The following is a 24074-nucleotide window of genomic DNA, read 5'->3' on the forward strand; positions in this document are numbered from 1 at the left end:
GGGGATTTTGCTGTATCCTTCCCCTGCCATGCCCACCAACCCACGCCCACAGAACTGGTAGTAAATATTTTTGAATTTCACCACTGCATGGGTCGTCATAATTTTTGGAGGAGAATGTAGTAGCCTCCCCAGAAGACTGTGGAGACTAAAAGAATGTGTAAGTGAGCAGCAATGAATAGGAGCCCAGCCATTTACATCAATCCAATTGCTCTCATTTTCCCCAGCACTCACTGTCTGCTGGATTGAGATCACTACAGTAAATGATTAAAAGCTTTAACCCTCTTATTCCTTCTGGGATTTCAAGAAAACTATTCCTGAACTGCTAAAAGCAGCCAAGAAACAGCAATCGACTAGTATCACAGAACAGGCAATCTATTAGTAGCTGAGGAACAGCAGATCTTGCTTCCAAGGGCCACTGGGGCCTGTTTGATAAGCATCTCCCTTTTATCAGTCAAATCAGATTTTAGGACAATCTAAAGCAGTGGTTCCCAAACTTGGCAACTTTAAGACTTGTGGACTTCAACTCCCAGAATTCTCCAGCTAGTTCTTCTGGCTGGAGAACTCTGGGAGTTGAAGTCCACAAGTCTTAAAGTTGCCAAGTTTGGGAACCACTGATCTAAAGAATAGTTTTAGGCATTCACAGACCAGAAAAATAGTCACACTTAAAATCCAGGTTGCCACTACATTTGCCGTCACACTTTCAACTGGTTCACTGATAAATGCGCGCTCGCCAAAAGCGCGCCGACGAAACCACGGCAAGAAAACCGCGAGGTCAAAATTGCGCCGACGAATGCGTGCAGAAGCGCGCCAACAATAGCGCACTGACAAAAGCGCGCCTTCAACAAACAAGTAATAACAACCTAATAACCCTAACCCTAATCCTAACCCTAAACCTAATCCTAACCCTAACCCTGAACCTAACCCTAACCCTTACCTTAACTTAAATTGCGCTTTTGTGGGCGCGGTTTTCTCAGTGCGTTGTTGTGGGCGCGTTTATGACATCGCGGTTTTCTCTTCGCGGTTTTGTCAGCACGCTTTTGTCGGGTCACGCTTTCAACCAACTTTAAACATTTTCAGCCACTACGTAGAAGCAGGTAATGAAAGAAAAATCGGAAGCCGAGGTGGCGCAATGGTTAGGGTGCAGTACTGCAGGCCACTTCAGCTGACTGTTATCTGCAGTTCAGCGGTTCTAATCTCACCGGCTCAAGGTTGACTCAGCCTTCCATCCTTCCAAGGTGGGTGAAATGAGGACCCAGACTGTGGGGGCAATATGCTGACTCTGTAAACCGCTTAGAGAGGGCTGAAAGCCCTATGAAGCGGTATATAAGTCTAACTGCTATTGCTAAGCTTCATAACTATTTGTTGACATCTTTTCCTCATACATTTATAACAGTTATTGCTTACCCAATAAAGCAAACAGAGAAGGTATACACTGTACTGTATCCAAATCACTTTTGATTTCCCGCATGGGATCAATTCTGATCACCAACTGCAACATTACTCTAGTTCTGACCAACAATATAGCATTTTATGTATTGCTTTGCCACAAAGCAGCAGTTTGTAGACCAGTCAATGTGCCTTGCAAATTGTGCCAGGATTAACGTCTCAAAAACACACCTGCAGAAGCATTTCAGGAAGGTAGGATATTTTTACCCACAACATTTCACTTTCTAGTTGTTGTTTAATGCCCCAAGTTCTAAAGCAGGTCAAACATCAGCCAGGAATCATTAACTTCAACAAAGGTGTCAGAGATGATTGATACTGCACATATAATCCTCAATTTGAGAGATTAGCAGTAGAAACCTGGCAAAGGGTGCCGCGTGAAAAAAATATTTCAGTAGCATAAGAATGATCCCTGTATTTCAGAAAGATATACTGAGAGAGAAACAGATAACTGGGAGTCTTGTTTGTGGCTTCTTTGAGTTAAGGACACGTCCTTGCAGTTGTCTTGGCAGTAGTATGGGAATGCTTTGCCAAAGTCTTTTTCTTCAAGGATATTTGTCAACTTCCCTGTCTAGTCTACAGCATGGCATTTCCTGGCAGCCTCCCATCTTCCTACTAACCAGGCCTGACCCTGCTTAGCTTCCAAGTTCAGATAAGATGAGCCTGGGGGGCTGCTACCTGATGACAAGCTTAGAATGCGTCATCATAAGAATAATGTATCAAAATATATATTTAAACCTTGAGTCCTGGATAACAATAAGTGGAACCCTATCCATGGGTTGGGATAGTTTTTCTATTCAGAAAGTATTGTGGGAAGTTATCATCCAGCCCCCTCCCAGAAAAATGAAATATCCTAGGAAATATTGTAAAGGCAGAATATTTCTCTGGATATGAAAAGAAAGAAACATGTTTTAAAAGACAGAATAGTTGCCTGTAGCTTCCTCCCCATCCCCACTTTGTCAATGGGCCATTAAAAAGGCCAAGCTGGTCCCTTTACATAATAAAGACTTCTCCACTGAAACTCCAGGGGGATGGGAGTAAAAACATGATAATATTGGCCCTTTACTCAACTGACCACATGGCATCTGAGAACTCAACCAAATCTGGATTCAAAACGCAGCCTAGAGAGTTGCCCCTGTATGGCCCCATGGGAGTCTGACAGCCAATCAGAATACATTTCTTACACAGGAACAGGAAACAGAGAGGTGGGGCTGAACAGGTTATAAAAAGCCTAGCAAGCCCCTCCCTCAGCCCTTCTCTTCTTCTCCACCAACATTGAAGCATGTGATCACCTTTTCTGTTCAGGACTCAAGCCATGTGGTCCTGTCCACCATTAAAACCATCTTTCCAAGCAGCCTCCATGTTTCCAGTGTCTTTTTCCCCACTTGGAGCCGAACCCAGAAGGACATTTCTTTCATCAGTGTAAAACAAACTTGCATTATTGGAATGGGTTTTTGTAACAAATGCAAATTGAAGGGGCCTTAAATAAGATTGTAAGAGAGAAATCAGTTGTAATAACTGAAATGGAAACAAAATAGTCACCACAAGGACTTATGACAGAATGTTCCACTAACTACACTTGGCGGGTATCTTCCAGAGAAAGGAATTTTCCATCATTCATGGAAAACTTTTCTCAAAGAGGTTCCCTTGAATCTCCCTTATAGCATTTTAACTTGGGGTACTGGCTTCTGCTGCTGCTTTTACATTGTAAGCAATTTTTGAGGTTCCCTTGAGTCCCCCTTATAGCATTTTAACTTGGGGTACTGGATTCTGCTGCTGATTTTACATTGTAAGCAATTTTTGAGGTTCACTTGAATCTCCCTTATAGCATTTTAACTTGGGGTACTGGCTTCTGCTGCTGATTTTACATTGTAAGCAATTTTTGAGGTTCACTTGAATCTCCCTTATAGCATTTTAACTTGGGGTACTGGCTTCTGCTGCTGCTTTTACATTGTAAGCAATTTTTGAGGTTCCCTTGAATCTCCCTTATAGCATTTTAACTTGGGGTACTGGATTCTGCTACTTCTTTTACATTTTAAGCAATTTTTGAGGTTCCCTTGAGTCCCCCTTATAGCATTTTAACTTGGGGTACTGGCTTCTGCTGCTGATTTTACATTTTAAGCAATTTTTGAGGTTCCCTTGAATCTCCCTTATAGCATTTTAACTTGGGGTACTGGATTCTGCTACTTCTTTTACATTTTAAGCAATTTTTGAGGTTCCCTTGAGTCCCCCTTATAGCATTTTAACTTGGGGTACTGGCTTCTGCTGCTGATTTTACATTTTAAGCAATTTTTGAGAACTTAAGAATAGCATACAGGACATACTTTTCAAGGTTATCATTGTGAAGCACTTTTATTATTTTCATTTTGTAACCTCTCTAGATGTATAGAAGTTATCTGAGTGTTGATGAAATAACAGATCATCAGAGGTAGCTAGGAGACATGCACAGGAATAATATCCTCAAAATATTTTTCTCTTCGTGCTAAAAAATAAATAAGGACATTTTTAACAATTTATTCCAGAAATCTCTTTAGGAATTATCTGCTTTCTCTAAAGGTCCTCACATCTTAGTGAATTAGCTTATACATGTAATAAACAGACTCCCAGATACAAAGTACAAGATAAGTAATTAACATAGCAATTATCTACTATCCCACCCTGGAACTGACTTCCAGAGAAATCTGTGTAGGATCGCAGTCCTGAAACAGCTTGGAAAACAAAAGAGATCTTTGTAAAGAGACACTGAGATGCTAATCTTAAGTGTTATCCTTGTTGAAGAAAAGAAGAGCAGTCTTCCCCCCCCCACCTCCCTAAACTCAGGGATACATTTCATCTTGTGTGTAGTAGTTATAGTTGTTTGATGAACATGGAGGGGGGGGGGAGAGGCTGTTAAGTGAATCCCAATCCCCCTGCATTCATTGTTAATGCCACATTAAAAATTAAAACTAAAGACAAGTTGCATTCCCCAAGTTTGGGGAACCACGTGTGGTTCTGTGGCAATCAGGGTGGATAAAAATCTATGCGTTGTTGTGTTTTTTTTAAATCAGATTTTTAAATTTTTAATTGGATTTTTAAATTTTAAATTGGGTTCTTTTTATTTTTATCCAATTTATTTTAATAAAACGCTTTTGGGGTAAAAACAAAAAACCCCTATCTAAAGACAGTTTTCTAATTAAGATACATTAACAATTTAGTTTATTCAGCATGAAATGGAGCTTAGTTACGTAGCATGAGGAAGGCTGCATATTCTGCAACGTTGGGATTGTCGGTGAGTCAACAGCCGGTTCGGAGAAGAAGCCGCTGCGAGACAGAGATGACAGTTGCTCTTTAAAAATTATGATTTAAATCGAGTTGATTTAAATCAAGCCTTTTTTGCTAGTGATTTAAATCATGATTGTAGGAAGTTATCACCCAGCCCTCTCCCAGCAAAAGGAAATATCCTAGGAAATATTGAAAAGGCAGAATATTTCTCTGGATGTGAAAAGAAAGAAACAAGTTTTAAAAGACAGAATAGCTGCCTGTCGCTTCCTGCCCATCCCCACTTTGTCCATGGGCCATTAAGAAGGCCAAGCTAGTCCACTTTACATAATAAAGGCTTCTCCACTTCAGCTACAGGAAAGCATGATATTGGCCCCAACTGACCACATGGCATCTGAGAACTCAACCAAACCTGGATTCAAAATGCAGCCTAGAGAGTTGCCCCTGCATGGCCCCATGGGAGTCTGACAGCCAATCAGAATACATTTCTTACACAGGAACAGGAAACAGAGAGGTGGGACTAAACTGGGTATAAAAAGCCTAGCAAGCCCCTCCCTCAGCCCTTCTCTTCTTCTCCACCAACATCGAAGCATGTGATCACCTTTTCTGTTCAGGGCTCAAGCCATGTGGTCCTGTCCAACAATAAACCATCTTTCCAAGCAGCCTCCATGTCTCCAGTGTCTTTTTCCCCACTTGGAGCCGAACCCAGAAGGACATTTCTTTAAATTGACTTGATTCAAATCAAATCTACCCTGGTGGCAATTTAAGACTCTTGGCTTCAATGATGCCTTTTGCATACTGTACATCACTCCTAGAGCAAACCGACAACCGATGAAAAGGATGCTGTTGGATACTTTAGTGATACCTCCAACTAGCAAAAGTTGTTGTTTTCGCTAAGCCTGAAAAATGTAGACATTTCCGATTTTGCAGCTTGAAACTTTAAAAGGCAAGGAAGGCACGGCTCTTGAGTCTTCAGAAAGAAGAACCGCTTTACAACCATACAAAAGTAGGAAATATTCATTTTCTTCTTCCCCTGCCAGGGAAAGCTTAGTCAAACAACTTCAAAGGGTGGATCAAGATGCAGGAGGGTTTTCTTACAAAGAGATATGGAAATGAGCCTCTGGATGCCCCAGGTTTGCTGATGTGCTGATCCCCCAAGTACAAAAGTTGCTAGCTTTGCAAATCATATAGCTTCGGGCTATTTTCCTTGGCAGAGTGGATGATCTGTCAGTTCCTTACATGACAAAAATTATAATGAGGTCTATTAGTTGCCAGGTTTGAATCAGCCCCTAAAGTTCTGCCTTTTACAGCAGCCGGATCAGCCAACGTTTATTAAAGGGCAATGCTAAACTACGATTGTTTTCTACACATCAAAGTTGTTTTTAAAGAGGCTGAAGAAAATTGGGCAGTTTTCTCGTTTGCAACAGCTTCAGCTCCAGTTAACGAACTACGTTGCTTGCACTATCCATTCATGAGGAATCAAAATTTCTATGCACGCTTTCTATTTCGTAATCCGAATGAATTGGCAGCTTTTATGACTTCTTTTTTTTATTTGTAAACTACTTTTAACAGAAGTTGAAATTATTATTTTCCCAAAATGACCTAAACGTTCTCTGGGCTCAATTTTAGAAAAGGCCAAGCATTAAAGCAAAGCAAATGAAAAAAATAAAAATAGATATCTCCACGCAAGTTTAATCAGACAATGTAACAAAAAGAGCATCTGGAAATTTTTGTTTCTGTTAAATAAAAAAATATATATATTTCATCAATTCTGACAGAGTAATAGTGCTCTTTTTTTAAAAAAGGTTATCAATGAACCCTAATAAACTGAGTCCAATGTTTGGAGTTAAATTTCATTAATAAATGCTTTTATTAATTAGTATGATGATTTTGAAGAAATGTATAGATTAACTCATGGCAGACATCAAAGCTAGGAATGTGGAGGACTTAATGAAGTCCGACAAGACTTTGAAATCATTAAATTCAGTCACATCCAGTGGGTTCCATGAAGTCATTGCTTACATATTATAAATCACTAAATGCTATGCAATTACATTTTGTACTTTTTTTCAAATCTGATTTGGAAACATTGGCAATAGGTTTAGGGTTAGGTTTAGGGTTAGGTTTAGCGTTACGTTTAGGGTTAGGGGTTAGGTTTAGGGTTAGGTTTAGTTTTACAGCGCGCTTCTGTTGCCGTGCTGTTGTCGGCGGGATTCAGCAACTAAACACGGTTTTGTCACTGCGGTTTAGTCGGGCGCGGTTTTGTCGTTCGCCCTTTTGTCGGAGAACCGTAGTTCAGTTACTATGGTTGGAGAAGGTTGCAAAGTTCAACCCTCATTTTTTCAAATTAGATAACCATTTTCTTGTTATCTCTGGCCATTATTTTAGGCAATAGAGACATTAGGTGATAGAGGTCATTCCACTGATTACAAAAGACAAGGATGCTTAAAGCAAACCAGAATATCATAACCCAAAGAATCCTTAACACTATTATCTTCGGAATCTTTCCTTTGGGTTACCTGGAACATTTCTAATATAGAACTTTTCTGCTATTTTTTATTCACATTTTCTACCGAAGGAATATCCGTCTTCTTGGGGCCATGCGGTTGGCCCAGGGTTTGGCCATGCAACACCATCTATATTCCCAAAAGATGTCCAAGGACTTCGAAAGAGATTTGCAGCACTAAAATATCATACAACAATAGGAACATCTTCTAAAACATTAGCAACCTTGTGAGAGAGGAAAATTTACTGATTTTTAATTTTGGCAGGGTGCTTAAGCCATCATAGGAGATTATCCGATAGAATGTTCCTGAAAAACCGAAGGCCCGGGGAAGGACTTAGGCACATCCAGAAATATAGCATTGTTGTCATTAAGCAAATTGTCGTAAGCCGGGAACTACCCGTATAACAGTTGCAAAGTCCCATCAGATTTGATTACAAAACATTTTCCTCTGACCCAAATCTTTGTCTTTTGCTGCTGTGTTATGTGTTTAATAGCAATAATGGACTCCAGATCAAATAAAAGTGGGATTCTCCTCTGAGGCACTTCAAAGGACTGCAGAACCATTTAAAACGCATCTCTTATTACCAGGAGATGCCTAAAACCATAACAAAAACATATGCCAGGACCAACAAAAACATTCTTTTCATCTCCTTGTCTTGTATCCTTTTTTCTTTTAATGTACGATAGTACAATTACCTCCGGGACAGTCATTAATCCCAAGCAAAGTTTTTATTAAGCTTCAAAATACACATTTATTTTAAAGCCTCGCTCATTTCATGTTAATTTCCTCGTGAAATTGTTTAGGATCATCGTACCCTTTGTTTAAAAGTAAATGCTAGCAGCCATGAATAGCTTGGCCATAAAAGGTACGGGTAATCCTCGACTCATCATCACAATTGGGACTAGAATTTCTATGGCTGAATAAGAGGGTTGTTAAGCGAGTTGGGCCCAATTTTGCAACCGTTTTTTGCCACGGTTATTAAGCGAATCACTGCAGTTAAGTGAATCATATGATTCTTAAGTGAATCTGGCTTTGTCAGAGTTTGTTGCATAAATTCAAATCCAAAAGCACACACAGATAACTGTTGTGGCCCAGCAGGTGCCGTTGGAGCTGCCACCAGACTCCGACAGCGAGGGGCCCTCTGAGTTGGCTCTAGAGAATGTGGAGGACCCTGGGCAGGGTTCCGACTCCGAGCAGGGCGCAGAGTGGCTGGTTGGCCACCAGGAGGCACCTGAGCCTTGGACCAGTGGGGAGGAGACAAGGGAAAGTGAGCCGGAGGCCAGTAGTGAGTTGTTCCTGGATGCACGCCACCAAAGAGCTACTAGGCGTCAGGAACAATTACGCAATTACAGGAGGTGATTGTACTCAGCTGGTGGTCATTAGGCTCCTCTCCAGACTATAAAAAGCTACTTGTGCACACGGCCCTCTTTGCAGAAGTCAACGCAGGATTGAATGTCGGAGGACAGTACTGGGAACTTGGCAGACTGGATTGCTGCCAAGCCTTATCTGTGTTTATTGCTGCCTGAGTTTGTCTGAGTTGCTGCCAAGGTCCTTATCTGTTTGTTCTGCTTGGCTTTCAGCCACTGCGGTGTTGGTGTCTTGCTATTAAAGAACATTCCAGTTAAGCTTGTCTCGGCATTCGTTACTGGATGGAGGAGGGGGTCAGAACAGATAACTGATGCAGTAGGATTCATTAACTTCTTTATATACATAAGAATATATGAATAAATGTACAATATCAACAGGTGATTCTTCCAACTAAACACAAGGCAGGAGAGTTACAGGAAAACACAAGCAGCTAGTTTTATTTCAGCAGACAAGCCCAGACAGACTGCTAGTTTACTTCTCAGAGCAGCAGACAGCTTAAGCTTCTGTTTCAATTCTCTGCACAGGCTCAGATCTGTTTGAGCTCCCATTGGCTGACTTGGTTGCTATGCCTATTCATTGGCTGGCCTTGTTCCCATGTCTCTCCCAGTCATGAATATTTTAACAGGCTTCCCTCATTGACTTTGCTTGTTGTAAACAGGCTGGGAAAGTTGCAAACGGTGATCACGTGACCCCAGGACTCCGCAGACATTATATATACCTACTGATTGCCAAGCAGCTGAGTTTTGATTATGTGACTACAGGGAGTCCCCGACTTACAAAAATTCATTTAGTGACCTGTTCTGACCCCCCGCATTCCACACCAAAGCACTCCAACCCAAAGATACTTTACGGAATTTATTAATAGACAGACAGGTCCTTGGCAGCAAACCGGCACAGACAAGCCTTGGCAGCAATCCAGTCTGCCAAGCTCACAATACTGTTCTCCAACATTAGTTAATGCGTTGACTTCTGCAAAAGGGGCGTGTGCACAAGAAGTTCTTTTATAGTCTGGAGAGGACCCTAATTACCACCAGCTGAGTGCAGTTACCTCCTGTAACTGCGTAATTGTTCCTTACGCCTATTAGCTTTCCAATGCCAGGCATCTAGGAACAACTCCCTTGGCTCCTCCCCACTGCTGATGTCCGGATCACACTCACTTGTCTCCTCCCCTATTTGTTCCCAATTTGAAGCTGCTGGAGCCCTTTGATGATTCACATGGCTCCGTCTACCCTAGCCAAAATACTTTTCACCTGCACAACTGTTAGGGATCTGATTTGTTGAGAATTTAGCAATCACAAGTTTAGCCCAACAGTTTTGAAATTCTGGACGGAAGAAATCCAAATTAAATTGTTTTATAATCAGACTTACTTGAAATAAAGCGTCCAGGGTTAGGCAAATATTTTGGAGTGCTGAATACATTTGGGATTGTGGGAACCTGTCATAACTCCTCTCAGGAAATGGTTAGCATAGCTGGCTGTGACAATTACAAAATAGTACAAAAATACAATTTACAATAAGTTAAGCTGGCAAGAGTTAAAAAGAGCCGAGGTGGCGCAGTGGTTAGGGTGCAGTACTGCAGGCCACTTCAGCTGACTGCTATCTGCAGTTCGGCGGTTCTAATCTCACCGGCTCAAGGTTGACTCAGCCTTCCATCCTTCCGAGGTGGGTGAAATGAGGACCCTGATTGTTGTTGGGGGCAATATGCTGACTCTGTAAACCGCTTAGAGAGGGCTGAAGCGGTATATAAGTCTAACTGCTATTGCTATTGCTATTGCTAAGAGTTGCTTCTTGCCACTTAAGCAGTCCAGAGATGTTAGTGCTCATCCTAGCTTATCTTGAGGGAGGGGCAGAGGGTCACATAGGGATGACATACAGGTAGTCCTCGATTTACGACCACAATTGAGTCCAAAATTTCTGTTGTTAAGTGGGACATTTGTTGTGAGTTTTGCCCCATTTTGTGACCTTTCTCGCCACAGTTGTTAAGTGAATCACTGCATTTGATAAGTTAGTAACCCAGTTGTTAAGTGAAACTGGCTTCCCCATTGACTTTGCTTGTCAGAAGGTTGCAAAAGTTGATTACATGATCTTGGGACACAGCAATAGCAATAGCAATAGCAGTTAGACTTATATACCGCTTCATAGGGCTTTCAGCCCTCTCTAAGCGGTTTACAGAGAGTCAGCATATTGCCCCCAACAATCCGGGTCCTCATTTTACCCACCTCAGAAGGATGGAAGGCTGAGTCAACCCTGAGCCGGTGAGATTTGAACCGCTGAACTGCTGATCTAGCAGTAGCCTGCAGTGCTGCATTTAACCACTGCGCCACCTTGGCTCCACAGCAATAGTTATAAGTATGAACCAATGGCCAAGCATCGGAATTTTGATCATATGATCATGGGAATGCTACAAAGATTGCAACTGTGAAAAAGGTCACAAGTCATTTGTTCAGTGCTGTTGTAATTTTGAATGGCCACAAAAAAAACTGTTGTAAGTCGAGGACTACCTGTTTAGAGATACAGTCATCTGCTCTGACCCCCCTCGTTCCACACCAAAGCACACTCCGAGCCAGAGATAAATTACGGCATTTAATTAACAGACAGACAGGTCCTTGGCAGCAACCCGGCACAGACAAGCTTGGGCAGCAATAAACACAGATAAGGCTTGGCAGCAATCCAGCCTGCCAAGCTCACACAAAGTTCCCCGACATTCGATTCTGTGTTGACTTCTGCAAAGAGGGGCGTGTACACAAGTAGCCTTTTTATAGTCTGGAGAGGAGCCTAATGACCACCAGCTGAGTGCAATTATCTCCTGTAATTGCATAATTGTCCCTGACGCCTATTAGCTCTTCAGTGCCGGGCATCCAGGAACAACTCACTGCTGGCCTCCGGCTCACTCTCCCTTGTCTCCTCCCCACTGCTCCAAGGCTCAGGCACCTCCTGGTGGCCAACCAGCCTCTCTGCGCCCTGCTCGGAGTCGGGACCCTGTCCAGGGTCCTCCACATCCTCCAGAGCCGATTCATAGGGCTCCTCGCTGTCGGAGTCTGGTGGCAGCTCCAACGGCTCCTGCTGGGCCACAACAATCATCCAACACACAGACTGCCTGCAAATGCCTTTGTATCTCAAGAGCATCCTTGTAAATGAGGGAGATACAGGAAGCTGGGTGAGTTTTGCTATCCAGCATTCCAGCCACCCATTTAATCATTTTATACACAGCAAGATTTTTTATTAAAAAAAAAAAATTCAGTGGCTGGAGGAATTCGACAGGTGCCCCATTGCATACCTGACGTTTTTCTGTTGACCAAGGAAAAATATCCAAAAGCCACATTCAGTTCATTGAAGGGTTTTAAAAATAAGGAGCACGTGTTTTGCAGTTTCTAAGAATTGTTCATAGGCAAAATAAATCCAGCGGGAGAAATGACTGCGAAAAACAAGTGGTTGGCACCTACTAGCCATGTTGGCACCAAACTGCAATCTTACACAAAATGTGAGACATTCTACAAGCACGGTAGTCCTCGGCTTACAACAATTCGTTTAATGACCATTCAAAGCTACAACAGCACTGAAAAAATGTGATTTATTTTTCACACAACCACTGCAGCATCCCCATGGTCCTGTGATCAAAATTCAGACACTTGGCAACTGACTCGTATTTATGACGGTCGCAGTGTCCCAGGGTCATGTGACACATACACCCCGTCCAGCGTTCTGAGAAGCAAAGTCAACGGGGAAGTCAGGTTCACTTAACAACCATATTACTAACATCACAACTGCAGTGATTCACAGTGGCAAGGCAGGTCATAAAATGGGACAAAGCTCACTTAGTGACTGTCTCGCTTAGCAACAGAATTTTTTTTGGCTCAATTGTGGTTGTAAGTTGAAGACTACCTATATTAGGTCCTACCCAGTGTTGTGGCCCAGCAGGAGCCGTTGGAGCTGCCACCAGACTCCGACAGCGAGGGGCCTTATGAGTCGGCCCTGGAGGATGTGGAGGACCCTGGGACAGGGTTCCGACTCTGAGCAGCACGCAGAGAGACTGGTTGGCCACCAGGTGGTGCCTGAGCCTTGGATCAGTGAGGAGGAGACAAGAGAGAGTGATCCAGAAACCACCTGTGAGTTGTTCTGGGATGCACGCCATTGAAGGGCTACTCCCGGCCTCAAGAACAACTACGTAATTACAGGAGGTAATTACGCTCAGCTGGTGCTCATTAAGCTCCTCTCCAGACTATAAAAGAGACTGCTTGTGCCACGCCTTTCTTGCAGAAGTCAACGCTTGGACTAAAGAGAAACTAACTTGGCAGGCTGGATTGCTGCCAGAGTTTGTTTGCATTGCTGCCAAGGTTTGTAGGACTTGCTGCCAAAGTGCTTATCTCTTTGTTGATTTGGCTTTCAGCCAACGAGAGTCTGGAATTATTAAAAAACATTCTCATTTACGTCTGTCTCAGCTTTCGTTCCTGGACGGAGGAGGTGGGGTCAGAACACCCAGTATGGCCAGTAGGATTCGATCAGATTTGTTGAGAGAAGAAAACAGAAATCAGTGCCTACTTGTGGTATCTCCCAGATACAGACAGCATGAATAACATCCAGACCAGCAAAGCTTTTGCCAGAATCCTGTAAACTTTAAGGCTTAGTTATTTCACTTCTATTCTAAATTAGAATAGCCACCTCAACAAAAAACCTCCTAAAAGATTTGTTTACATATAACGTGGTGATACAGAAAACATCCTTTGAGGCCAGTTCAATCCGTGTCCGTGTTGTCCTCTTGGCAATATAACAGCAGTAATTTACCATTGCACAATTTTAAATAATAAATTTATAGGTCGTAAATAATAGGAGTGCAGCTTGTGGTCTCCTTCTCCATCCCTAGACAGACTTCTTTCTTTCCTTCTGCATGGTAAGCCCATCCATTGTTCTCTCCCTATTCAGTCACCCTGATTTCTGAGAGTTGTCATGGATACGCTGTGTGAACTTTTCCAGCCAACTAACTTTCAGTAAAACCTAAATACCTTTGGAAAGAATGGACTTTCAGAGGGGGGGGAGTGGACGAGACGGAAAGGAAAATGATGAATCCCACTAAAAGTGGCTTATTGGTGTACTTTAGACCATGTTTTTATTAACTCATCCAATTAAATCAGGGAAAGAATGTCATCACCCACATTGGAATGCTTTCGAAGCAAAATACATTCGAGGCAAAACGTCGGAATTACAGGGATCGTTAAAATGCTTCCTATGGGACTTTAAGCATGTTCAATTTATCTGGATTGGGTTCAGAATTATTGGTTCCACCACAAATGCGCGCACAACAAAAGCGCGCCTGACTAAACCGCGGTGTCTAAAGCACGGTGACAAAACCGTGCGATGAATGAGCGACTAATTAGCCCTAAAGCGCGCCGACAAAAGCGCGCCGACAGAAGCGCGCTGTAACGTAACCCTAAACCTAACCCTAACCCTAACCCTAACCCTAACCCTAACCCTAAACCTAACCCTAAACCTAACCCTAAACCTAACTGTAAATCTTACCTTAAATGAAATCGCGCTTCTGTCGGCGCGCTTTTGAAATTGCTGTTTTAGCGCCGCGGTGTTGTCAGCGCGCTTATGACGTTCGCGCTTTTGACGGGTCACGGAATTATTAGGGCCCAGTAACGAAGTTGAGGTTGACAAAACATGTTCCCAATGGCATTCAAGGAAGTTTTCAATCTGGTTTTGAAATCACGGTAATTCCAACTGTCCCTATCTCTAGAGATAAAGTATGGCTTTGGCATCAACAGCTCACAATGGCTCCCTAAATTCTTTCTGTTGTCTGGCAGCTTAAGATTTGTATCAGTCAATGAAAAGAGAGTTCAGGGTGAATCATAGCCAGAGAAGAAGTCTTCTCCTCTTTCTTCCTGCTCTCTAGAGCAATGTTTCTCAACCTTGGCAACTTAAAGCTATGTGGACTTCAACTCCCAGAATTCCCCCAGCCAGGAATCCTGGGATTTGAAGTTCACGCACAGCTTAAAATTGCCAAGGTTGAGAAACCCAGCTCTAAAACAAACACAACCTGCGATTCATTATTTGACCAAATAAGCAAAACGATGTGGACGGCCGAGTCATAAGACAAACCCACTCCTCCTTCCTCTTTACCAACTTTCCAAACTGAGTGATGTAGACATCTATTCCTGTCTCAAAATCCTATCTTCAACAGAGACTGATCCAAAATGATGATGAGGTTACCACAGTCCACTTTATTGAAATAAAAAGCCAAGTAGACAATAAAAGGGTGGGGAGAATAAAAATTAATTAATAGTAACTATAGAAATTAAAGATGTTTAAAGGGTTTGTTTCTAAGTGTGTACACTGTAGTGCATCGAATAATACTTTGTTTATTCGGCTTTTGGAGCCAGCTGAGTTTATAAGAGGGGGTGGGAATCAGAATGGGAGACTTCACGGGAAAATTCCATTACATCTCAACTTCCATAGTAGTTTTTTTTTTAAAAAAATTGATATGTTTCTAAAAGGCACTCTTACACCTCAATACATACAACAGTTGACATTTAATGAAAGCAAATATTTCTTTTATTAACTTCTCCCAAATGGAAAGTTCATTTTGGTCGCATTAATCACTACCAAAGTTACAAAAAATACAGACATGAAACAAATTTCCTGAATAACCAGTGTAAGAGATACATTGGAAATTCAGCATCTTGGGTGGGGGTTTTTTGAGGGGGGGGATGAGAAAAAAGGCACAGTGAAAGCATGAACATTGATACGAATCAGTATTATATATGCTATTTGTACTGTGCCTTACCAAGTTTATGGAGTTAACCCCCCCCCCAAAAATCAAAAACCCACCCACAACAATTCCCAAGGACATTATAATCTAAAATCTGACCCAAAATAACAAAGAGGGGCAGTAAAAACTGTGATTGTTGCAGTGACTAAGAGTTACTGTAGGGAAGGGCACAATATTAGGGGATCTCATCATGAATCATAGGGTATATATTATTATAAATCCTGAAATCAAATTTAAAATGCCATTTCATCAAACCCGTTTTGGCTTGTTACAAATACCTAGCCAATTATTCCAACAGTAAAATATGTGAGCAGAGGGGGGGGGGTTTGCCAATTGCTAAAATGATTCATATCAGCCCTTTGCCATTATATCACACTCCTAGTATATTTTTTAAAAAAATCAGAACATCTTTCAATGAGTTGTTCTAACAACGACCCCAAAAATCCACCCTTCTCTTTTCCATAGATCAAATGACCAGCTCACTCCAGTGTAACAGTCTTTCCTTGTTGTTAGTCATCAAGAGTTCACCTACCACCCATTCATCAGTCTTTGCGGTAATTGTGTTGGGGAAACTGCGCACAAGTTCTACGCCCACAGCCCTGAACACCTACTCTCCACTTTTACTCAAAAAAATGCCCAACCAAAGGAAGGAGAACACTTATCTTTTCAACTTTTTAGTAACTGAACTGGAAACTTTTAAGTTTGATTCTGTAGTTTTCTGGATATTTATCTCAAGAATCTTAGCGGGACATTGGGTGGACATGCATAGGCATCAACTGAACTTTCTTTCTCTTTCTCTCTCTTTCTCTTTCTCTCTCTCTCTCTCTCTCTCTCTCTTTCTTTCTTTCTTTCTTTCTTTCTTTCTTTCTTTCTTTCTTTCTTTCTTCCTTCCTTCCTTCCTTCCTTCCTTCCTCCCTCCCTCCCTCCCTCCCTCCCTCTATCTATCTATCTATCTGGCCCAGTGGCTAAGACACTGAGCTTGAATCCTTAGTACAGTCTCCTGCGTGAGCAGGGGATTGGACTAGATAGCCTCCAAGGTCCCTTCCAACTTTGTGTCTGTCTGTCTGTCTGTCTGTCTGTCTACCTACCTACCTACCTACCTACCTATTCGTCTGTCTATATATGTATCTATATATCATCTTTCATATCTTTCTACCTATCTATCTACTTTTCTTTCATATCTATCTACCTATCTATCTAACTACTTTCTCTTTCCTATCTATCTATCTATCAATCATCTATCTATCTATCTATCTATCTATCTATCTATCTATCTATCTATCTATCTATCTATCATCTATCTATCTATCTATCTATCTATCTATCTATCTACCTACCTACCTACCTACCTACCTACCTACCTACCTACCTACCTACCTACCTACCTACCTACCTACCTTTCTATCGTTTCTTTGACTCCCGAAGGAGTCCCTGAAGTTTTGGTAGCCAACATTTCCCGAAATTCGCCTCTTGCGTTCTTCCTTAGGACTGAGAGAAGCCGACTCGCCCAAAGTCACCCCGTAGGCGTCTGTGCCCAGGGCAACACTTGAACTCAGCTCCTGCTCATCCAGCGCCTTAACCTCTAGTCCAGGCTGACTCCCCAAAACCAGCATGAAAGACGAGATGCGTAACCTGCGCTGCACAAATGGCTAGAGAAATTGTCCTATCAAAGTCCTATTAAAAACGGCTATTTCACAACCCTCAGCAGGAAAATAAAAAATAAAACTCCCCGGATTTTCAAATGACTCCACTTACTTGTGCGCAAAGGAAAAGCGGGGGGGGGGGGGGGATTTCAGTCCGCTTTCGTCTCCACGAGTTCGGGCTACCACTTAATCCCCGGCGAGATCGGTCAATCCATCCCTCGATCCGGGGGAGAGAGAGAGAAAGGGGAAAAAACCACGCGCAACTTCGCGATCTTGCCCTCCAGCAGCCGGGACTAACGCTAGGCAGCTGCAGCTGCACCACTACTACCGCAGCCAGGACTCTTTGCCCGAGTTAAGCGGAGTTTCTCCTGCGCGCCGCTTTCCCAAGACCGGCCCCGTTCCTCATCCCGGGCATTTGCAAGTAGGCGCCGCCGCCCTTACCTTGCCTGGAGCAGAGGGAGGGAGGGGGGGGGGCGGGAGCGGGAGGAGCGCCGCCAGGGGGTTCGCGCACCGCTGCCAGCGAAGGGTGAGCCGCGTGCGCGCCCCCCCGCGTGCGCGCGCCCGCGCCCCCAGCTTCGGCCTCGAGCTCGTCCCCGGGGTCTTTTTTGGGCAGCCGGCCAAAAAGGTGGCTCAGCGGCTGGCGCTGAAGTTTTCCCAGTCCCCGAAGCGGATCGGGGTTGCCCGCTGCCAAGGAGGGCAGCTGCAGACAAGCGGAGAGGGCGGAGAACAAGGCTGGCACCGGCCGGCCTTCCCCAGAGTGATTTAGGGCAGTGTTTCTCAACCTTGGTGACTTTCAGTCCTGTGGACTTCAACTCCCAGAATTCCCCCAGCCAGCTATGCTGGCTGGGGGAATTCTGGGAGTTGAAGTCCAAAGGACTGAAAGTCGCCAAGGTTGGGAAACACTGATTTAGGGCTGTTGCTCGGCTTCCGCACCCAGCGCCGGGTTGTGGGCGGCGGTGGCCCCGCTACGCGATTGTCCTTTGCGTGGGTTGACCTCCTCTTGCCCTGGCCTGGGGCTCTTTGGGGAAGGGTTTCCTAAAAGGATGGTCTTTCCTTTCCCCAAACGGAAGAAAAAGAGATTTGTGTTTATTTTTTTGTCCTGCCAGTTCTAATTATAGCAGTTATAGCAATAGCAGTTAGACTTATATACCGCTTCATAGGGCTTGCAGCCCTCTCTAAGCGGTTTACAGAGTCAGCATATCGCCCCCAACAACAATCCGGGTCCTCATTTTACCCACCTCGGAAGGATGGAAGGCTGAGTCAACCCTGAGCCGGTGAGATTTGAACAGCCGAACTGCAGAACTGCAGTCAGCTGAAGTAGCCTGCAGTGCTGCATTTAACCACCTCGGCTCTTATTCATCTAAGCAGTTGGAAGTGGCAGAGTGTCACTGGGGGTCCATTTCCCTTCCCTTGACTGGCATCCAATGCCCATAGGAGAACATGTCACAACATCCCTGTGCCAGCCAAGGCTTCGTTGGCGGCCATTCACTAAGCGTCATTTAATTGAAACCCAGCCAACAAAAGAAAACGGCTTCTGTGTGTTTTGCTACCCTGGAAAAGGGCAATTGGCACCATCCTTCAACTTTGGAAAGTTGGTTTCAGACGTGGGTTCCTACCGGTTTGCACCTATTCGGTAGAACTGGTTCGTCAAATCTACCGAACCAGTTAGAAGAGGTTCCACCAGTGGATCCGGAAAGCAGGCCACACCTACAGAAGAGGTTCCAAAAAGTTTTGAAACCCACCACTGACACACACACAAACACACACACACAGAGACAGACAGACAGACTCACACAGAGAGAGAAAGAGAAAGGAAGGAAGAAAGAAATAAAAAAAGAAAAAAAAGAAAAAATGAGAGAGAGATGAAAGAAAAAAAGGAAAAAGGGACAGAGAAAAAGAAGGAAAGAGAGAGAGAGAAAGAAAGAAAACACATGGCCGGCAAGCCACTCCCACCAGGTCACATGGCTGGCAAGCCACTCCCACAAAGGAGGCCACACCCACAGAGTAGGTTCAAAAAAATTTTGAAACCCACCACTGGTTGGTTCCCACATAGCTCACTGCACTGCTGTGCTCCAATCTATGGCGAGCTCTACCGTTTATCGAGGAGAAGCTGTCAATCTAATCACAGATTTGGTGTCAGGATGAACAGGTAGCATGTTTTGAACCATTCTCGTTGTTGTATCTAAACCGTGACCTGTGATTTAACATTATCAGTAGTTACCGAAACAATGCATCAGCCAGTTTAAAACTGATTTATTGTATGTAATATTGAATTGTGATTTAGGCTTACTAATTGAGAGGTTTCGATTAATTAATGAATCCCAGGAAAAGGTCACATGCTTTGAATCTGCACTATTCAAAGGGACATTCCTATTGGAAATAGTCTTAACCATGAGATTTCAAACATCATACAGGTAGTCCTCAACTTACGACTACAATTGAGTCCAAAATTTCCGTGGCTAAGCAAGGCAGTTGAGTTAAATGAGTTTTGCCTCATTTTATGATCTTTTTGCCACCATTGTTAGGGAAATCACTGTAGCTGTTAAGTGAATCACGCAGTCATTAAACAGACCTGGCTTCCTCAGTTGACTTTGCTTGTTGGAAACCACCTGGGAAGGTTATAGCAATAGCAGTTAGACTTATATACCACTTCATAGGGCTTTCAGCCCTCTATAAGCGGTTTACAGAGTCAGCATATCGCCCCCACAGTCTGGGTCCTCATTTCACCCACCTCGGAAGGATGGAAGGCCGAGTCAACCTTGAGCCGGTGAGATTTGAACCGCTGAACTGCAGATAGCAGTCAGCTGAAGTGGCCTGCAGTACTGCACTCTAACCACTGCGCCATCTCAGAAGATATGAAGATTGCAAACTCTATTTTTATGACAGTGCTGGGTCAACAAACCAAGATCACCTACCCATAAAACATGTTGCTTTCACCAATCCTTTGTCTACAGATAGCCTAAATATTAACATTTCCTGATGTTTCCCTAATTGTGCCACTTCGGCTCTTTTATAAATGGTGATCATAGGACCCCGGGACAATGCAACTTTCATAAATACATGCCTGTTGCCATGTGCCTGAATTTTGCTGTAACAGTTATATAAGTGTGAAAACTGGTCCTATGTCATTTCGCTGCCATTGTAACTTCAAACAGCCACTGAGTGAATGATTGTAAATCAAGGACTACTCGCAGTTAAAAAGGAACTTGGGAGGAAATACGTTTTTTTATTATCTCATGTATGTTGGCTAGGGGTTTTTTGTTGTTGTTCGTCAGAAAAAGGAAAGGAAATAATAGTTGGAAAGCTATTACAAGATGATTGGGATATCAAACAGAAAGGAAGGGGACTTGCAGAGCATTGCCAAAATCTGGACAATCATAGATAAGCTTAACAATAGATTAGGGAAAGTTGGGGAATTTGTGATACTCCAGAATTTGCTGGAAAAGAGGTGTGGGACACTGGAAATTGTGATTCAGCAACATCTCTATGTCACTGAGTTTTCAGTCTGTTGAGGCCATAGCTTCTCCGTTCCTGGGTGAGTGAAACAAGCCAAAGTCATAGTTTTTCACTTTTGCTGATCTCTTAAACCATGGCTAAAAAGTCACATTTGTACCCACGATGCATCACAGGTAACAGAAAAAAAGAAATAAGCTTTTCCAGTTTATTTCTCTCAGCTCTGATAAGTGATGAAAGAAAATGTCCTTCTGGGTTCGGCTCCAAGTGGGGAAGAAGACACTGGAGACATGGAGGCTGTTTGGAAAGATGGTTTATTGTTGGACAGGGCCACATGGCTTGAGCCCTGAACAGAAAAGGTGATCACATGCTTCAATGTTGGTGGAGAAGAAGAGAAGGGCTGAGGGAGGGGCTTGCTAGGCTTTTTATAACCTGTTCAGTCCCACCTCTCTGTTTCCTGTTCCTGTGTAAGAAATGTATTCTGATTGGTTGTCAGACCAATCAGAATAGGGCCATGCAGGGGCAACTCTCTGGGCTGTGTTTTGAATCCAGGTATGGATGAGTTCTCAGATGCCATGTGGTCATTTGAGTAAAGGGCCAATATTATCATGCTTTCCTGTAGCTGCTGGTGAAGTCTTTATTATGTAAAGTGGACTAGCTTGGCCCTCTTAATGGCCCATTAACAGTGGGGATGGGCAGGAAGCTACAGGCAGCTATTCTGTCTTTTAAAACATGTTTCTTTCTTTTCACATCCAGAGAAATATTCTGCCTTTTCAATATTTCCTAGGATATTTCATTTTTCTGGGAGGGGGCTGGATGATAACTTCCCACAATGTTAAAGAAAAAAGAGAACATCAGAAACGCCTATGATTAAACGTACAGTTAAATTATAATTTCAAGGACTAGGTATCACAAAAGCAACCTTTGGAAGCAAATATTTTAGTTGTCTTAAGTGTTAGAAAAAGAGGAGGGAGGGAAATCACATAACATTTTGCTATTTTATAAATCTGTGTGAGTCCAAACCATACAATATTTAAAACTCTCATAAGGCAAAAAAAAACAAACTAAGAAGTAAAAATAACAGGCAATCTCAATCTAGGGGGAAAATAAAAGGTTGCAAACTGTTTCAGGTCTTATTGCAAAACTTCCCTTGTTTGTAACTCTTGGGAGATAATATTATTTACCCAGATTCTCGCAGGAAAATGTGAACACATGGTGGGGAACGGTGGTCTATATATCATGCAAATTAAAATAATAGATGAGGTAAGCGTCATATAGAGAGCCGAGGTGGCGCAGTGGTTAAATGCAGCACTGCAGGCTACTTCAGCTGATTGCAATTCAGCAGTCCGGCTGTTCAAATCTCACCGGCTCAGGGATGACTCAGGATGTTTTTTCACAGCCATATGATCCAGGACTTGTTGACTTCTGCAAAGAGGGCCGTGTGCAGAAGTAGCTTTTTATAGTCTGGAGGGGAGCCTAATGACCACCAGCTGAGTACAATCACCTCCTGTAATTGCGTAATTGTTCCTGACGCCTAGTAGCTCTTCGATGGCGTGCATCCAGGAACAACTCACTTCTGGCCTCCGGCTCACTCTCCTTTGTCTCCTCCCCACTGGTCCAAGGCTCAGGCGTCTCCTGGTGGCCAACCAGCCTCTCTCTGTGCCCTGCTCGGAGTCGGAACCCTGTCCAGGAGTCCTCCTCATCCTCCAGAGCCGACTCAGAGGGCCCCTCGCTGTCGGAGTCTGGTGGCAGCTCCAACGGCACTTGCTGGGCCACAACAGCCACCTATCTCACTGTCACAGTGACTCAGGGTAGGGTGGCTCACAGCACAGCAAACAGATAAAAAGGAAATGCAAAATGATCGAAACTTCAGAAGGCTATCATAAACCTCCTAATCCAAGGGTCCAACAGGAGCTGGGCTGCATTGTCACCGAGCTGCTGCTTATGCATAAGGTGGTCCTCGGCATACAGCAGTTCATTTAGTGCCTCTTCAAAGTTGCAATTGCAATTCACTAAACAAACATGGCAAGAAAAGTTTTAGAATGGGGCAAAACTCATTTAACAAATGTCTCACTTAACGTAAATTCTGGGCTCAAACGTGGGCATAAGTTGAGGGTTGCCTGTACCTCCTGCTGAATCATTAGCTTGATGACTACTGAATTAAGAAGGCTGGCGTGTGTCGGGAGAAGATGGAAAACGCTACTCCCACCCACATTGATTCAGAAAGAGACAAAGTTAGTTGGACCCAGCTTTGGGCTCGGGATGAGAGGAAGGCTGTGTGTTGAGGGCATGACCTTAAACATTGGTTAATGAGGCATCCTTGAACTTAATTTAGAGAGACATGTAGACAAACTCAAACTGGCTGATTTAATGTTATCACACTGACTGGCAGAGAGTGTCTCACCACGATATCCGTTCCATCCTGACGTGCCAGTTATTGAACTTGGTCTTTGTAAACTACCATGTTGTAGTCCGTGGAAAAGGTCTTTGGCTAAATGTTTGCTTAATTTTAGGCATACATGTCCTGATTGGAATCTAGCACTGGGACATAGACTGTGAGGTTCTAATGGGAATAAAGAAAAAAACAGTTCCTGGAGGAGGGGTGTTGGATTTTAAGGTATTATGATTGTACATGTATACTGCTATTTTTTCTTTTTTATGTATATTGAAATGGAAGCATAAAAACCATCAACACAAAAGGGAGTTTGCTCAGAAGCTGAAATGCACCAAGTGAATTAGAGGAAGAGTGGGAAGCAGAGGAGAGAAGAAAGATAGGAAGAGAGGGATAGGAGAGAGGGTGAAGGGGGAAGATGAGGTGTATAAGGAGGAGTGGTAAGGGGAGAGAGGAGAAGGAAAAAGGAAGGGGAAGTAGAGTAGAAAATGATGGAGGGAAGACAGGATGTAGAAGAATTGGAAGCAGAGGAGAGAAGAAAGATAGGAAGAGAGGGACAGGAGAGAGGGTGAAGGGGGAAGATGAGGTGTATAAGGAGGAGTGGTAAGGGGAGAGAGGAGAAGGAAAAAGGAAGGGGAAGTAGAGTAGAAAATGATGGAGGGAAGAAAGGAGGTAGAAAGGGGGAGGAGAGAGGGGGAAGAAAGTATCAGATAAGGTATAAATATGGTGTATGGAGAGCAGAAGAGCCAATAACTGGTTTTTTTTCCCCTTTGGTAGTTGATGGTAAGACGAATTGATGTAATTACTTAATAATACAACATGGTATTGACTATGTAATAGTATACATGTGATTATATGCTATGAAAATGGAAAATAAAAACAAATTCTATGTAAAAAAAAAAGAAAGAAAGAAAAAACAGTTCCATTAGGCTTGAAACTTGCCCACCCTCAAATTAACTCTTTTCTCAAATCTTTATTAGGTCTCCAACAAAATGCAGAGATATCTGCACGGGGAAATCAAACGATGAGAAGAGTATTGTCACAACATTAAAAAAAAAAATCTCACCCTGATGACGAAGTGAATTATTACCATCGAAATGGCTAATAGTTACTATTTGATATGAGTTAAAAGTTGATATTATATAACTCTATGGTGTATCTTACTGAACCATTTTAAGAAAATGGAAGTCTCTTATTGTTTCTTTTGTTTTCTCCCTTCAACCTCTTTCCCTTCCCTTTTTTTC

The sequence above is a fragment of the Thamnophis elegans genome, chromosome 5 (assembly GCF_009769535.1).
Source record: "Thamnophis elegans isolate rThaEle1 chromosome 5, rThaEle1.pri, whole genome shotgun sequence".
Taxonomy (NCBI): domain Eukaryota; kingdom Metazoa; phylum Chordata; class Lepidosauria; order Squamata; family Colubridae; genus Thamnophis; species Thamnophis elegans.